Below are 15,694 nucleotides of genomic sequence, written 5' to 3' on the forward strand. Positions count from 1 at the left end.
ACAAAACAAGGTGTCTGTCTAAATCCTGAGGTTACTTTCAATATAAACTGTTGAAAAAAAAAAAAAAAATTTCCTCACCCTGCTTCTCTGGTCTTTCCTCTCCCCTGCCCCCAGAATGGCTGGAATTTGTTTTTCTTACCTATGAAAATGCCATTTGATATAATTAAGACCAGACTCCATGGTCATGACCAGAGGAGAGTCAACTGGAATTTCTAACTCAAAAACATAAACCCTGACGTTTCTGGGAACAATAGGTACAGCCCTCCTGAGCGGCCAAGCTTGTTTAATAAGATTACTGTGCAGCTCAACAGAAGTTCACATTATATACAAATGTTAAAAAAAAAACAAAAAAACTTTCCTTTCCACCTTATGTCATAAAAGAAAAATCAGGGAAAAATAAGGCAGGCAAAAAGACAACCTAGAAACAGTTATCACGACTATCTTTGTTTTTATCCCTCCAAACTCTTTTTAAATGGATCGTAATATGCATACTATGTAGTACCCAGAATTTCACGTAACAATTATTGGGAAAACGTTTCCTTTCCAGTATGTGTGGTTTCACACCATCAAGTTCAGCGTGTCACCATGTGAACCAATCAGATTTTTTTTTTTTTGACCGTGCTGAACAACTGGTGGGATCTGTTCCCCAACGAGGATGGACAACTTGCCTCAGGCCCCTCTTATCCAAATTTAGTTTAAATGTTCAGCACTTTGGTTAAAAGCCAGGTCTTTATATATCACTTTTGTTTGGGTGGGAAGGTGAGCAAGTTCTAGATTGAGCTCCACCTGAAAAAGGTATAGAAACTCCTGTTTAGATTACTTCCTGTATTTCAATATTTAAACTCCCCATCCCCACCTCCCTGACAGCAATCCTGTCGTTAGTGGTGTCCACACTCTATGGGTTAAACTAAGATATCTTCATGCACAATTATAAAAGTAATACTGTGTAGTTCTTGTGCTTCACTGCTGTGCTGAAGAAAGACTGTCCTGGGTCTCATGACAACACGTGAGTATCATCATTAACTCCACATAAGGCCCGGACTTCAAAATTATATTTTCCTACATCACAGGACGTATTATAATCTGCGAACACAATTTGAAACCAGGCTGCTCAAATCAATGGTGCTACCACCCTCTTCTGTGTCCCAGTAAGAACAAACCCCATAGCCAGTGAAAAATGGATGATTTCATAATGAAGGATGAAAACCCCTTTTGTGTCTTGGGATCTATTATTAACCAGTTCCCAGCCTAGCAGCTGTACAGATGGATATGGTGCTAAGAATTGCTGCCCAGGGCCCCAGAGCGGACCATACACAAAAGATGTGAGATCGCATGCTTGTATCAATGAGGTCAGATGATTCAGCAGCCTCGACCCATGGCCGGTCATCCTTCCCCAAGCTTTTTAGATTTAATTTACTCTTACAGATTCATCCACTCCACTAGAGAGTATCTTGCTGCAAATCCTTCTAAATAGAAGCACTCATATTCTCAGGAGTGTAGTGGAAGAGTTCTGATCTTGAAACTCAAGCCAGAGATCAGTACTTGACCCTCGCCGTGGGGAAGTAGATGGGGGGAGGCCGTTTTTTACATGCAAAATGCAGAGGGCACCTCTTTTGTCTACTTCCTAAAAGATTTACCTTCAAGGTTTTGGGGAAATTAGAGATTAAAAATAATAAAATCCAAAAAAAGAAAAACTCTTTTTTGCCCTGCAAGTTGTTTATCTGAATATGCACACAGTTTTTGAATCTATAATACTATACACACAGCACTAAATTTGTTGATTCTGATCTCTGGAACAATGTCAAGTACTTGCCTCTTTCCTAGAATATTTAGCCTTAGTGGTCAACACCACCCCCTCCCCAACACACACACCCTTAAAAAACTCAGACTAAATTCAGTTTAAAAAGTAATGGCTGCTTTCATCCTATCTGAGATCTCATACAGGACCTTGTCACTTGAAAATCGCACCATCCCAATAGTTTCCTATCATCTCTTGCCTTGCCTTACCTGGAATCCTTTACTACCAGTAGGAGCAGCACAGCGGAATTAAAGATGATGGGGTCTGGAGCTCATTTTGGTTTAAATCCTAACCCCATCATTTAGCTCATAAAGCCCTTCAATGTACAGTACATTTGACTTTTTCAAATGTCTACAGCAGTAACTACTGAACCCATTTAGAAATGAATGACACATTAACTTGCTACAGTTTGTGTCATTTTAAGACACTGGTGAAGTTAATTTGTTAGTTTTTCTGTTTTATCTAAATTTAAGGAAATTAGTGCTTTGAAACACTTGTAATCTTAAGAGAAAAATTCATCTAGCATAAAGCATCCCTCCTAACAAAACTGGACTCATTTTTAGTAAAAAATAATTGTAAGGGTTGTTTATTCAGAACTGTACCTCAAAGAGTAACTCAATCACTGATGAAGGGATACTTCTCATACACAAGGATTTCAGCTAATAAACAAGAAATGATATTACAGAAGTTAGAATACCTCATTTTAAAACTCCTAACTAAATAAAGCATCACTTGGCAATAAAAGGTCTGTGCAAAATTCAAACGTCACTGTGAACAGAACCACACTCACTGTCCACTCACATATTTAATAGTACTTTGCTCTCAATCTTGTAGCTTCTAAAATGACTGATTATACTTTCAGTGATAGTCAAAGGCTATGAAACAAGCAGGACATGTAAAAAAAAATATAAGAAAAAGACACACCCTAACCTTTAACAAGGAATTCTTGGGAGAGGTGGGGGCAGATTTATACATACCTGTGTGCCTATTTTTAAATGTATTAATTCTATAATCGAAACTTCTAATAAAAGTAACAGGGAAGCTAAGCTAGAAGAAATCAAATTTAGGAAGAGACTCAAACACATTAATGCAAATCAGACTTTTGTTTATTTATTTGCACAAGTCTAGACTCTGTACCCACTGTTTCTTGAGTGGACCACTTTTGCCACTAGCACTGACCTTATCTTTGGGTTCTGATCTAGAGTAAGAAAAGAGTGACTGCAGTGTCACTGAAGGGCCTTCCATATGATTCAGCACTGGAAGAAGTGGGGTCTCTAAACTTAGTGGCTTTTGCTATGCGTGGGCAACTCTGAGCTCTGGGGCTATTGAAAGTAAACTTAAAATGCTATAGAAAATCTATTACCACATAACCCTGACAGCAGTTCCAAGTATGACCATTAGGTGGCGCGCTAAAACAAGTATTCAGTAAATTGAGTTTGCCAAAGTCAGGGTCTTTAAATCTAGGGGATTTTAACCAGGCTCAGGAGTTCTTATCACAGAGATTAGAAGGCCCCCCAAAGTGGTTCTGTTTTTCTTACAACTAGTTCCCAAACATTAACAGGTTTACATCTTAGTTAAGCTAGCTTAGGAGACATACATTCTAAACTAGTAATCCCAGGATAACAACACTGCATTTACAAGAGGAAAAACAGGCGAAACAGGTTTAAAGAAAAAAAAAAAAAGTCTAAGTTATCAAAGTGCCTAAAAGCAAAAATATAGGAACATCGCCATCGCGAAAATAATTTTCCATCACGGAACAAACGTCTTCTTCCCCAACTGTTATTTTACTGGGAAGGGCCAATAGAGAATAATTTTCCTTCAAAAGGAAGAAACAGATTTTCCTTCACACTCTACGTATACTTCTGACTTTTCAGCTGTCATAAGAAGGCTCAGATTTTTGTCAAGATGCACAACCGCGTGTTTATGTTTGAAGAAGCTTTGGTGAATCACTTACATGAAGTTTCACAGGCAATCTAGTTCCCTCACATGGTCTTTTCAGCCCTCCACGAGGCCTACTCGACAATTGCTTCATGAGGGTACAAATGAGCCGCAGAGCTTAGAAACACACACAGGCCTTAATGTAAGAGGTTATGCTGCCAGCCTCCTTTGAAGATAGCTTGTCTTGAAGCTATGGCACATTTTATTACAGAAACCACCTTTTAAATAACTGCCCCTTCCTTAGAGGAATGGGGGGGGGGTGGGGAAGAAAGGGAAAGAGAGAGAGGGAGGTGTGGGGCAGGGTATGGAGGGAGTTCTGGGGAGAGAATGTATCTGAAAGAAACTTCTTGGCGATCTATCAGGATTTGCTCTGACATTCTCCCTTTTCCTCTCCTGTCTAATGCACTCAAAGGGAGCCTGAATTCTTCTCCCCCAGCCCAGCCTGACCCTGAGCTACCTGCCTCCTTCAAAGCTCATCTTTTGTTTCCTAGCCGACCTCAGCCAGGCGTAAGGAGAAAAGGAGGATGGTGAAACCAGCAAGCCATTTCCAAGTGCCCCTTTCAACCCACCCCAGCCTCTGGGCTTTAAAGGAGGAAGCCTGTTGCCTCCTCTCACCTCTCACTCCCTTAAGGAACTTCAGGGAAAAAATAAAAAAGACAAAAAAAAAAAAAAAAGGTGCGTGGGTGAGTGTGAGTGTGTGTGGATGTACGTGAGAGAGATTCTCGGTCAGGAGGAGGACCAGGGCGGACAGGTAGCATCCCTAAACTTCCTCTCCGAAGAAACTTTTCTTGCTTTACTTTTGTACCCAAACTCTTTCAAGAGCTCCAAGGAGTTGTGTATTTAATGGCAGCTGCTCTGGCCAGAAATCCAAGGGGCCGGGCAACAGATGGAAGTAGACATTTCTAAGTCGGAGCCTCCTTCCAGAACAGCTGAATGCTGGCACCTACCTGGAAAGGCGTCTTGTTTTCATGTCACTCGATGATTTTTCTCCTACCTCAGTCTTGTACTGTTGGTGTGAAAGGAAAAAAAAAATCCCGTGGAACACTTCTAAATCTTTGCCCCTTGTAAATTAGTTAGTTTGCATCAAAATGTTTTGTAAATGGGAAAGAAGTTAATTATTTAGTTTCAGATTAAATATAATGATCCATGAGCAAACAATCCGCCCTCTCTCCTCTCTGGGCTAACAAGCCACCCAATTTTACTTTCCTGCCTCCACCCATCTGCTCCACCCTATGGAGAGTTGCCAAGGCAGTCCAACTTGTCCAAACAGGACATGGCTTCAGATAAGATTCTGCCCACACCCTGTACTTCGGAAAGACCAAGTGAAGCAATTGATTTTGCATGTAAATAAGGACAGGTGCAAAGGTAAGAACGAAGCGAAGTCCCTCCACTTTTGCAGAGGGCCCAGCAGAGCAGGGTGGAGGCGGGGAGGCGCAAACCCATACCCTTTAGGTGAACTCTCAAGTTCGATGCCACCCAGCGAGTGGCCTACCACATCTTTCTTAAAGCAATTTTAGCGAACACTAGTCATTTTCCCTACTAAGGTTATGTACTCGGTTTTCCTCCCCATGCCGACAATTTTCATTTTTTAAAGGCCAGTGACCCCAACTCGGTTGAAAAGCACCCCTAATGCGTAATCCTGCCGTGTACACGGCTGACGCCGCCTGCCTTGGCCCTGTTTTCTCCTGCGATGTTATATAATCAAATCCAGAAGGGCTGTGCGAGGCCACGGCCTCTCCAGGCGGGTGCCCTATCGCTGGAGACCCACCCCACCCCGCCCCGAGGGGCCTCCACCCTTGGGGCCCCACCCTCCGAGTGGAGGCTGGGAGGGACCAGTTGGCTTCAGCCAGCTGCCAGTTCCTGGAAATGCCGGCCTGAGCAGCGGCGGCTGGAACCTTGCAAACAGCCAGAAAGTGGTGGCTTCCCCCAGCTCCTGAGGATGCTCACCACCAGCTTCTCAGAGCCACGGAGCCTCTGGGTGTGGAAACGTGAGCTGTTGCGGACCTCTCCCTTCAGAAGCTAGCAAACAGAAAGGCACCCCGCACCACGGCTGTGGAAGAGAATTCAACGTGTCCCAAACCCCAACCCTCCTCCTTGTCCCCAGAAGGCTGCGCCCCACATCTGCCTTATCTTCTGGCCCCTCGCCTCAGAATGCTACAGGTCATCTTTCAAGCTTTCCTCACCAGCTTTTCTATTTCTACTACTGCCGTGGCCAGGCTCTCAAACCTCAAGACTGAGTTACTGGGACTCCCCTCCATTGGTCTATGCTTGCCCCTTGGACCCTCCAAGCCATTCTGACTATTCCTCCCCACCACCCCCCCCACCTGCCACTTGCCACCTATGTGTCACAAAGCCCTCTTCCCTGGGAGTCTTTCCCCAACTCCCAAACTTTCCTCCGGGGACACCCCTAGGGCTTGCAGAGCAGTTTCAAGCATCATGCCCAGCGCCCCCTTTCCTACCAGCTGCCCCCCGCCCCCCAGGAGCCCTCCATGCTGACTGCCCTGCTTCCCCCTCCACCCGCACCCCCTTCCCCAAAGCCTTTGTTCATTTTTGGCCCTGATGCTGGGCAACCAGAGTGGAATGCCCATCCCCTTCCGGCTTATCTAAATCCTCCTAATTCTTCAAAGACCAGCTTGAGGCCCTCCCCGCTCAGCGCAGCTCCTGGGCCCATCTGAGGCCGCCTCCTCTTACCTAGATAGGTGGGCCTTTCTACCTCCCAAATAGGCTGTCCAAGACCACCACCGGGCCTGGAAGCGCCTGAGCACAGGCATTACTTCACAGCTCCTTAGAGGGGTTCCCTTCCTGCTCCCCAAAGGACATCAGGCACACCCGCTAAGTCAAGGTTCTGCCAGGCATAAAGAGTGGATATAAAAGCCCTGAGCAATAGGAGTCTCCATCACTTCCCTTTCTTTTCAAATGCACTTGAAAATCTCCCTTAAAACAGTAACAGGAGTGAGGGGGCGAGGGGGCCTAACCTAAAGGAAACCTATCACATGAAACTTCCTCAAAAAACCTATTGCTCCTAACCTTAACCCTTTGTTTTTTATTACTCACCCAGAGAGCTCTTCTAAACAAGCCCAGTGTCAGGGTCTCTATTTTAAAACCTAAATTAAGGGCGGGGGCGGGGTGGGGTGGGGTGGAGGACAGTGAGAGAGAAAAGAATGTGGTAACTTGAAGTGCGCGTGCGTGCGTGTGTGCATATGTGTGCTAACAAACATTAGGTTCGTTTTGTTTTAATGCTACTTCTATTGACCAAGGAAAACCAGGAGCCCAGTCATGTCACAGGTTTCCTACTGATTATCACCAGCTTCATAACTGGCACTCTCCAGGCCCCATTCTTTACAAGGACTGTGTCGTTTCATGCCCACGATGTGGGGAGGTACTACCTTCTCATTTTACCGTGGAAACAGAGAGGTAAAGTAATCTGCCCGAGGTCACACAGCTATTACAGGTGGAGAGCTGGGATGCAAACCCAAAGCAGTCTGATTTCAAGGCTGGTGGTGACTTGGTTCTCACTTCCACTGCCTCCCACAACAGGGCACAGCTAGAGTGGAATGGAGGGTTCTGCAGGCAGGTCCGTCCACTGTGGATCTGGAACCAGGGGCAGAGGATTTATGGCAGGGGTGACCTCAACTCCTGCCCGCTGGCCCCTGCTGCCTCCCCCTCTGAGTGCAGGCTTGGATGCAACATCAAAAGACACAGTCTGAAGGCCCCGATCTAGGCAAACTATTCTTCCTGGCCAATGCACCTGCAATTGGTCCATAAAAACGGCTCAGAAAAAATTGGCAGCTTCACCCAAGTAAATACGGAAATCCTCATAATAACTGTACAAAGGTAGAAGGGTCAGGCCCTCATCCCCATTTTAGAAATGAGGAAATGAAGGAACAGAGGTGAAATGACTCGCCCAAATTCGCCGAACTGGTGGGAGCTGCAGCCAAGAACAGAAGCGTGTCTGCTGCAGACCCAGGACTCTCTCTGTTCTTCCGCTCCACTCTGCGCTGCAGGACCCGCTTTGAAGTCAAACCATCTTATACACTTGGGCATTCCCCCAGGGTCGCCGGGGAGCGGGATGTCTGTGCTGCCACGCTGGTCCATGGGAGGCAGTGCCATAGGGAGGTTCCGGCTGGCAATTATGATTTCAAAATGACTTTTCAGGTTAGATCACTTGGGACCTACTCCATCCTTGTGGCATAACTGAGAATAATGACTGCACGCAATCTGAGATTAGCTCTAATGAGTAGGTGCTCAATAAATACTTGTGGGATGAATACATGAACAGATGTCAAACTACCTTTCTCACATGCTAGGATAAAATGAAGGGCAAGGGCCTAAGAGTGACTGTATATCAGGTGTCACACAAGGAGAATCTGCCCAGGGGCCAGTGGAACTAGCCTGAAAATCATCTTCTGAAACACAAAGTAAATGTGAAAACCGTCGCTTGGGAGACAAAACACCCTTGCTTGGAGAACTGGAATAGGAACTTGAACTTACTAATGAAAGCGGTTCTGGGGCTCAAAGCTTTGGAAGGGGCCAGGACGTACAGTGCGAGAACAGATACAGGAGGGGATTTCAGCCATCAGACTCAGAACAGTCGTTAAGAGAACTAGAGCATACGCACCAAAGGAGAAAAACCCCACACGGGACCACTGGTGGCTCTCCTGGGTAGAAGGCACTGACCTCAGTATCCGCTGGATCTCTTCTGTCTAGATTTGGCCAAACTCCACTGATCTGGGCTGAGACTAGCTCCAGGCCATCCCTGGAAAGCCCCAGGCCTTCCAGAGATTGGCCACCATCTTGGACATGTCCCAGGTTAAGCTGGTCCTCCTGAAAGGGGGCTGCGTCTCAAGGGAGCACCCCCTTCCCAGGAGAGGGTAGCAGCGAGACCCAGGGTTACACAGAAGCTGAAGGCCCAAGTAAGTGACTCCAGTTGGTCTCTGGCTCCCCTTAATAATGAGATGGGGAAATGGTAATGTATTCGACTTGCCAACACAATGGAATGAGTTTCCAACCGCTCTAGGAACCTGCTTTGCTTGAGAAAGGACCTTACTATTTATTAAATACTCTGACCAACAGACACAAAATATAGTTTTTTCTAATGTGCCACTGAACTATGGTGACAATGCAGAGAAAGCAGAGCCAGTTTTTGCTTTGGGAGAAAACAGTTTTAGTTCTGGTTGAGAAACTGTGTTTGTAGTATTGTATCTCTTTTATTGCTACTAAATTTCAAGGAAGGAGAGTTGAGGGGGAAGCAAGGCTCCCTCCCTTAGACAATGCCCTCCCTTATCAGGGCAGACTGCCGTCTGGTTTCCTGTCTCCAGCGCGGGCATTACTGTTTCAGATGAGAAACCGGGTCTAATAAGGGGACAGATCAGGCTTGAAAATGAGAATGCTGGAAGTTACCACAATCCTTCCCTTCCAACTCACTCCAACATGAATTCTGGCTGGAATACTACCAGATATCAATTGTTTTATAACTCTAGGGATTTTCTTTTTTAAAGTTAGCACCAACTGAAACACTTCAGAAAGAAACCCAATTTTCAAAATAATGTAATTCCTGGTATTTAAAGGGTCAGGTTGCTTTTATTTATTTTTCTTAAACACAACCGGATGTGAAAACAGAGTAAGAAATGCCACTTTAAGATAGCTGTTCATTTTATAGCAAAAATGTTGATTTGCACACATGAAGAAGGCAAATATCTAAAGAAGGGGATGGAGGGAGATGATTTACATGGCTTAGAGACTACCTTCTCTATGTAGACCGTCCACCTCCACCCCACCACTTTTTTTTAGTGATTATAACAACTATCAGATTGGTACAATTTTCCCTAATTGTTTAGCTTACATTTAAAAGCTTGCAGAATACTTCCTGATAGAATAATATTAGTTTCTAATCATCTCTATTAACCACCTCCCTCTCCCCATAAATAGGGAAAAATGACTTGAGAGTAAGCCAAATAAAGACTCCATCTACCAAATCTAGTTGGATTGTTAACAACTTTGGAGCTAAAATAAAAAATCTTACTTCAATTTGGGTTACTTATGAATTCAGTTTAAAGATCTCCTGTCCTACAAGCAACTTAATATCGCGAGTCTGCTTCCTCCAAAGAAGAAAGGAAAAATCTTATTGAAATTTTCCAAACTGCATCTTTTTTTCATGGAAGGTTATCAATATCCTACTATTTGACCCTAGCAGCTTTCTTAATATCATACTGTGTATTTTCCTTTTTATCCATCAAGGAAAAATGTGATGGGTTGAGATGCTAAAACCAAAACATTATTATTATTATTATGATCACCAATTTGGGGAAAGAATAAGGCCTGATGTGCTGCCTCAGAAACTTTCCATTAATTCCATTAGAGAACACTGTAGATAATTCCTCTAGATTTTAGAGAAAATCCCCACATAAGAAGTTTAAGGGAGAAATCTGCCAAAAAACTTTTCTTTTCCAACCATTTTATGCAAACTTTGTTTCTGGAGAACCAAGAGAAAAATAGTTTGTTAAAGCAGGTTTTAAATAGTTAACCCAGAAACCTCCTTACTCACAACGGACAGAATATACCAAAGAAAAAAAAGGGGGGTTGGGGGGCTGGGGTGGAGATTATGAGAAAGTTGCTGTTGTAAAACAAAACCAAAGAGCATTTTCCTTGTTTTCAAAATATTAGGTCAAACATTTCCAAACTATCATTAAAAGAACGTATTGCATTTTTCCTTTCCTTTGAGCTTTTTATTCTTAAAACAGTTTGGAAATCGGATGTAGGATACAGTAAAATCTTTGTCCTTAAAAAGAAATAATCCTGTAGGGCTCTTAATACATCTTACAATTTGTTTCAATACATGATGTCTCCCTTAAAACATAAGCAAGACTTCTTTAAAGTCAGTACAAGCAGTCCAAGACTGCTTGAGTTATCCGTTCAGTGAAGCCTCCGATGCCTAGTGTTGGGTGATAAAGGCAATATGAGCCACATCCTTCAGATCCTGCTAGATCTTCTGAACAGTGAGGTGTAACCCCATCCAAAATTGACAGCTCCGGGGCAAAATGCGTATCAATACTCAAAACAAGAAGGAAAAACAAACAAAACAACCTCCTTTAGATTTCCAGCCAACACACACACACACACACACACACACTTCTTGAAATCGAATTGATAAACTAAAAAAAAACAAACAAACATAAAAGTACTTATTCATCCATACAAACATATGGGAGCAAAGGGTGTACGTAAAAAGGTTAGCTGACTTTTGTCATTATGACATAACACCGGCATCTTAGGCAATCCTAAGTGTGTGGAGACATGATAACTCCCTGGGTGGGGACTGGGAGTTTAAGGGCAGGGACCGTGGCCTGGTCTGGGCTACTGATCTACCAGAAAACAGCCTGAAACAGGAAAGAGCACACACATGCCACTTGGAATGTATGACGCAAACCCCAGCCTTGAAACAAAGAACAGGAAACAGCTCTGCAGGCTGCGCTGGAGAGAAAGCACAGAGAAACATTTAGCCGGCCCTCCCTGACCCTAGATTCATGAGCAGCTGGAGTTTTTTAAGACAACAACAGGGGGGTGGAGGTGTTTGTTCTATGGGTGTGAATAATAACACCAGCTTTATACAGGAGACCTGCCCTATTTACAAACAGGAGCTTCCACATACAGTAAACATCATAAGTGAACATGTGATTTTATCATATTCAAGCAGCAGCAACCTTCCTAATTAACACCAGCCTCCCTACCAATTTCTTTTGTCTCTTTCGCCCCCATCCCAGTGGCTGGTCTCTGGCTACAGTCAAATTCTGGGCTGGGGTAATGCCTACTGCAGTCTCAGGGCATCAGGAGGAAGAGGAGAGGGCACCGCAGCTGAGAATTCAGATGACACTGGGGTCATCCCACATAACCCTCCCAAGACACAGTGTGGAGACGTCTAGAGTCATCCCAAATTTTCAGTCTTTTTAAACTGCAGAGTTACAGAGATATTTGCACACCGCTGCACATCTGTTCTACATGTACACACATCTACAGAAATCCACCTTTTGAGAATGCAATTCTGTTCCTGAAATTTCATTTAATCCAACTGAAAAATTGTTATACAATCTGTAGAAAAGAGTATCGATTTTTATAAGATGTTCTAAAATGTCTAGTTTCCTTCAGGTATTTGTAAGGTAGCAAAATCCATTCACTAGTCCTTTCCCCATTATTTCTTTTTATTTTGTTAGCCAGTACTGTTTAGGTTCCCATTAGCAGAGATTTAAGAATCTGTGTGTAGATATAACTACAGGTAAAAAGAAAAAAAAGGGAAAAAAAAAAAAAGGCATCACTGTGTCCATAGCAACCAGAAGGTTGGGTTTTAATTTAGAAACTTTGCAGTGAAAAAAACAATAGCTTTCTCCAAAGCTATGTTGCCGTTTTTTACATCTGACAAGGTTCTGTGGTCTAAGCAGTTAAGTTTTGTTATTCTCACGTTAGGATTTTCATACTTGCATTTTCCTTCAGGCAGGCAGGAATGCTTCTTATAGTCTGTTTTCATTGACCTCACCCATGGTACATTAGGCTGCTTTTTTCTAACAGTTCTGCAGCAAACCCCACTGACTGTAGAAACTGAAATATTAGCTTCTTTAGGGAGCTGAACGAAATTAATCAAACATCCCATTTAAGGTTTCTGTGAACAGAATAAAGTCAACTTCCATACCCCATGTTTCAAGCCACGGAAGAAACACATCCACTCTTTAACTCGCAAAATTTTCAAGATGTCATAAAATTGTTTTTCTCCTAAAAGCAAATCTTCTCTTGGGTTATGCAGATTATCATCCGGATGAATTTCTCTTTTAAAAATGCTCCTCAAATTCATACATATGAGAACTCAGAAAAGGACAGCACAAAACTGTTCTGTGAAATAACCTATAATGAACAACTGCCTTATACCCTACTTGATTGTGTTTAATAAGTAGACACTAAATCTAAATGAAGTCAGAATACCACTTCATACTTTTCTCTACAGACCAGACTCTTATGAGAATATAATCAATATGTTTCAAATGTCTTGGATGACCTATCGAAAAATACATTCTGAGTTAGCAAAAAACAAATTCAGTGTACAATGTTTATTTTAGTGAAATATAAGAAGGTGAGCCATTACCAATTTCCCTTTAACCTGGCTTAGGGAAAAAAGTCCCATTCACACGGTCTTCATCTAGTTTTATAGATTGCAGTAAAATTTAAAGTAGAATTCTGTCCTCGCTTTTAGCTGCCAAAGAAGTAGCTATGACAATTCCAGGTATTGTCTGCCATCTCCAAAGGAAGGTCCCAAGCGTCCAGGTCCAGAGCTCCCTCCCTCGGTCCCCACCCGGCTCGGGTCCCTAACACTGCAGGCAGTCGCCTGAGGCGTTCTCCGCCTCCAGCCACGCTGCAATCCTTCCTCCAGACACTGCGGCAGGTTCTCTCCTTGCACCCGAGGACGACTCTCCAAACCCGGCCAGCTTTCTCCCCTGCCCTCAGGGATCCAGACGCCCTGGCCAGCTCCTGGACTCCAGGACCGAGAACGGGATGCTCCCTCCACTCCCGATCGCCCCAAGTTTCTTCCCAGAGGGCCCGCCAGGCTGCTCCAAGTTTGCTCCGGCGACGGGTGAGCGGCAGCGCGCCCGGTCCGAGAAGGGGGGCGGCAGGGGGCGCAGGCTGGGGGCGGGCGCGGGGGGTGGGGGCCGGGGAGGGGGAGGAGCAGGAGCGCGCGGCCTCGGCGCTACCCTTCTCCAAACAACGTCGCCACACGCGGAGAACACTGAGATTTCTGGGGCTTTGGAGGGAATCGCGAGCGGGCAGGCGGGAGGCGGTCGGGGGACCACACAGGTGAGCCCCCGCCCGCGCCCTATCCCGGGCCGCGGCGGGCGCCGCTGGCCTCGCTCGTCGCTCCCGCAGATCTGCACGGCGGTTCTCCCCAATCCCACACTTTCCACCGCCGAACCCGGGGGCCCCCTCCCCCTCGCCTCCTCTCCCACCCCCGCCCCCGGCTGCGAGGAGCTGTTGCACTTTCCCAAGCCCGGGGGCGCCCCCACCTCCGCGTTGCACCCCCAGCCCATTCACCGCACGTCCCCCCCACCCACCCCGGGGGAAAAAAAAAGGAAGCTGGACTAGCCGAAAAGGGGGGCAGTGGGAGTCGGGGCGAGAAGGAAAGGTGAGAGAGAGGGGACTTACTTTTCGAGGCGCGGTGCTGAGCGCTGCAGGCGAGAAATAAAGGCCCGGATCCGGGCTGCCTGGAACCCCGCGGATGCAGCGGTGTCAGCGCTCCAGGACGGGCGGCGGCCGCTGGGGACGGGGACGGGGACAGGCGCGCGTGCGGCGGGCGCGGCTCGGCTCGGCGGGCGCTCGCGCTGCGCTCCGGCTCGGGCCCGGGCTCCGCGCGGCTCCGCTCCTGGCTCCCCTCTAGCTCCTGGCACCAACTCCGGGCAGTCACATGACGCCGGCGCCGCTCGCTCTGCGAGCCTCCCAGGGCTGGCGGGGTAAGTAGAGGCTGGGACCCGGGGTGGGAGGGTCAGGGAGGGGAGAGGGAGCCGCCGCGGCCGCCCGGGCTGGGCGGGTCCCCACCCACTTGGGTGGAGGCAGCCGCCGGAGGGGTCGGCCGAGTCACTCGCGCAAACACGCACCCCGCCCTGCGCCCTTCCCCCGCCACCCCCGCCTCCCGCGCCGCCTCCGCCCCGCCCCGCCCAGTCACCCGGGGACGGCCTGACAGACACTCATTATTCCCCGGAGCCGGGCGCCGCCCCGCCGGCCCAACCTGTCCCGCGAGGCGCGGCGCGGCCGTGGGGCTGGGCGGGCGCCGCCCCCGCCCCCCGGAGTCCCCGCCCGCGCCCCCTCCCGGCGCCCTCCGCCCTCGGCCCCGGAGCCCGCGGCCCCGCCCGGCCCGGCCCCGCCGCCGCGCCGCCGCCCGAGCCCGGGGGGAAGGAAGGGCGGCGCTGGCCGCTCCGGGCGTCACAGGGCAGCAGCAGCCCGCTGCGCCGCTTCCAAGACACACAGCCGGGCTCGCGGGCGAGCCGAGGCGGGGGACCCGGGGCGGTCGGGGCCATCAATCAGACGGCTCCGGCGGGAAGGGCGGCCCCGGGCGCGGTGGGAAGGGCTGGGCCCAGTGGCCAGCGCGGACAACTCTCTTAAAGGAAAACCAGAAAAAGGCACCGCTGCCGTTGCAGCGGGTGGACCCAGGCAGATTCCGGAGAGACGGAGAGGCGAGGAAAGGGAGGGCAGTTGGGGTGACTGCCGCCCAAGCACGGCCCCGCGTCTCCAAGGTCATTCCCCAGCCTCCAGCGCGCTCTCTTTGTGCCCGGGGCGCCGGGCGCCCCGTGTCGTCCGCCCCGGGGGGGAGGTGCGGCCCGGCCGGTGGCGCCCCCGCCTCCCGGGGACTTTTCTCTGAAGGCCCGGATACCCCCGAGCAAACTTCCCACGGCCGGGCCTGCCGCTGGAGCGAAACGGCGACCGGGCGCAGCGGCGTTTGCTCAGCCGGGCTTGTCGGAAAACTTGGCAAACTTCGGGCCAGATCCTCCCGCTTGGAGGGAGACCTTGGGGCGAGCCGAGGGCTAGGAGCGGCGACATTTCCTTACATGTCGCCTCCCCAGGACCGAGGGCGAGCGTCCTCGGGGGCCTTCCCGGGAGCCAGGCCCCCGGGAGGACTTTGCAGAGCTTGGTACCCAAGTTTAATGCTTTTTGAGTTTTCTTTTTAAACAGTATTAATGTAATAAAGAATGCAATAAAAAGAACAAAAGACAAATTGGTTCAATTGTTTTAGTCCTGTGCGCTGTTTAAAAACGCCCCTGCTGCCGTCTATGGCTTGTTATTGCTTCAAGATGTTTTAAAGGCCCTTTAAGTTCACCATTTTAACTCTGATGCTTCATCCAGGCATGGTACTATTTAAAACATAGAGATACCATGTATTCGGAACTCCAGCGTGTAACTACACAATATTATGAAATTAGTACCGGGAAA

The 15,694-nt window shown here is 47.6% G+C and overlaps 1 protein-coding gene across 2 annotated transcripts in view; it reads right to left on the reverse strand.

Moving 5' to 3' along the window:
- KLF3 (Kruppel like factor 3) overlaps positions 1 to 14,419 on the reverse strand; it is a 35,643-nt gene extending 21,224 nt beyond the window's left edge. Inside the window, exons 1-2 of one of the 2 annotated variants that reach the window (XM_043438265.1) lie at positions 13,916 to 14,419; positions 4,684 to 4,742 (exon numbers count right to left, since the gene is read on the reverse strand). The gene's annotated coding sequence lies outside the window, so the exon portion shown is untranslated. The remainder of the gene's footprint in view (positions 1 to 4,683; positions 4,743 to 13,915) is intronic. The other variant, XM_043438264.1, reaches the window with a different exon arrangement.
- Between the last annotated feature and the right edge of the window lie 1,275 nt (positions 14,420 to 15,694).

Source organism: Cervus canadensis, chromosome 19 (genome assembly GCF_019320065.1).
Source record: "Cervus canadensis isolate Bull #8, Minnesota chromosome 19, ASM1932006v1, whole genome shotgun sequence".
In the NCBI taxonomy this organism is placed as follows: Eukaryota; Metazoa; Chordata; class Mammalia; order Artiodactyla; family Cervidae; genus Cervus; species Cervus canadensis.